The 2,055-nt window shown below is 46.8% G+C and overlaps 1 protein-coding gene across 9 annotated transcripts in view; it reads right to left on the bottom strand.

Annotated features, from left to right (window-relative positions):
• The window catches only part of MCM9 (minichromosome maintenance 9 homologous recombination repair factor), a 68,560-nt gene extending 68,003 nt beyond the window's left edge, over positions 1–557 (bottom strand). For 5 of the 9 annotated variants that reach the window (XM_015600097.2, XM_015600098.2, XM_006926127.3 and 2 more), the window contains exon 1: positions 261–553. The gene's annotated coding sequence lies outside the window, so the exon portion shown is untranslated. Of the gene's footprint in view, positions 1–2; positions 239–260 lie in introns of those variants that run through there. The other 4 variants (XR_003044321.1, XR_003044320.1, XM_025042379.1 and 1 more) reach the window with 3 other exon arrangements.
• Between the last annotated feature and the right edge of the window lie 1,498 nt (positions 558–2,055).

Below are 2,055 nucleotides of genomic sequence, written 5' to 3' on the forward strand. Positions count from 1 at the left end.
ACCCGCGGGTGCTCGGCAAATGTGGAGTCCAGTAGTGTTCCGAAGACCGCCTTTCACAGTAACGTCTCTGGATGCGGCCTCTCCCTTACAACACCTGGGCAGCTCTCGAACACTTCCCAGGTTCGGCTCCGAGGCAGCTCTGTCTCCAAACCGGTCCCAGAATTGAATAGTTTTGAACTAACCAAATGTGGACGATACTTGGGACGAACTAGGGGTTAAAACATAAATAAGGGTGAAACAAAGCAGCGGCTGTAACTTACTGGCGGATACGCAGTGTCAGAATCATTCGGGATGCGCCTCTCCTGAAGCGGAGGGGCGTAGAGAGCTCGGGCCTGGCGGCGGCGTCGCACCGCACCCCAAGGACGCGAAGAGGCCGGTGGGGGCGAGGCGCGTGCGCGAGGCCGCTCGAGGCACCGTCGGCGGCGGGGGCGCGCAGGCTCCGGCGGGCCTGCCTCGCGCCAGCGCGAAAACAGCGCCAAACAGGAGGCTGGGCCCGTGCACCGCCTCAACTTCGCAGCTCAGTTGGCTCTTCCGGGTGGGGAAGCGGGCGGGCGCGCGTCCCGCCAGGCGCCTCGGGACGCGGGTGGGCGGGGCGGAGCGGGCTGGGAGGGGCGAGGACCGTCCCGGGAGGAGCAGAGAGTCGGGGCGGGGCGCGAGGAGCTTCAGGGAGAGGCTGGAACCGAGAAGCCGCCCCAGGTGCAATGGAAAGAGAGAGCGGACTGTGCGGGGGATCGGAGGGATTGTTTGGATTTTGCTTTTGGTGTAAGAACTCTGCCAAACTTAAAGCCATTAAGATTTTCCTCCTGTGTTTCCTCTATAAGTTGATGAATGAAAGTTTTATGTTTAGGCCTGTGATTCTTTTTGAGCTAATTTTTGTATATGGTGCAAAGTATGGGTCTTATGTAACTTTTTTTTTTTTTTTTGCTTATGGAGATCTAGCACGATTTGTTGAAAGAGCTATTATTTTTCCATTGAAAAGCCTCTGCACTTATGTGAAAAAGTCAGTTGTCCTTGTACATGTGGGTCTAAGTCTTTCCTATTGTTGCTAGATCTATTTGTCTTTACAAAGATACCATTTGTCTTTGATTGCTGTAGCTTTATGTCTTAAAATCAGATAGTGTTTGGCATCCAATTTTGTTCTTTTTCAAAGTTGTTTGGGTTCTTGTGTTTTGGTATGAATTTTAAAACCAGTTTGTCATTTTCTATTAAAAAGCTGGAATTTTTGTTGGTGTATTGATTTGTGTATTTGATCAATCTTTGCATCCCTGGAATAAATCCCACTTGGTCATGGTGTATGATCCTTTTAATGTATTCTTGATTTTGGCTTAATATTTTGTTGAGAAGTTTTGTATCGATGTTCAACTGGATACAGTTAAAATGTTTAATTTTCTTTTTCCTGTCTGGTTTTGGTATCAGGGTGATGCTGGCTTCATAGAATGAGTTTGGAAGTATTCTTTCCTTTTGAATTTTTTTTGGAATAGTTTTAAAAGGATAGTTATTCTTCTTTAAATGTTTAGTATTCACCTGTGAAGCTGTCCACTGCTGGACTTTTCTCCGTTGAGTTTTTAGATTACTGATTTAATTTTGTTGATAGTAATTGGTCTGTCCAGACCTGAACTGATGTATCTCTTTATCTGGTGGTTCATCTGTATCCTTTATCAATCTTTTAATAAACTAGTAGATGTGTTTCTGTGAATTCCGCGGTGTTGTAGCAAATTGATCGAATGGCTGGGTGTTAGAACCTATGATCTATAGCTAGCTGGTTAGAAGCACACATGTTAACCTGGGCTGGCTACTGGAATTTGAAGCGTGTGAGATGGGGTGTGGTGGGGAGGGATCTTGTGGGAGTGAGCCCTTATTTTGTGTGATCTGATGCTATCGCTGGGTAGATAGTCTCAGAATTGAGTTAAATTGTAAGGTACTCAGCGGGTGTCGAGACTTGCTTGTTGTAGGGAACCCCACCACCTCCACATATTTGGTGACCGAAGTATCAGAAATGATGTGGTTTGTATGAGGAGTAAAGAAGACACATAGGAGATTGACTGAGTTGAGACT

Source organism: Pteropus alecto, unplaced genomic scaffold, assembly GCF_000325575.1.
Source record: "Pteropus alecto unplaced genomic scaffold, ASM32557v1 scaffold79, whole genome shotgun sequence".
Lineage (NCBI taxonomy): Eukaryota > Metazoa > Chordata > Mammalia > Chiroptera > Pteropodidae > Pteropus > Pteropus alecto.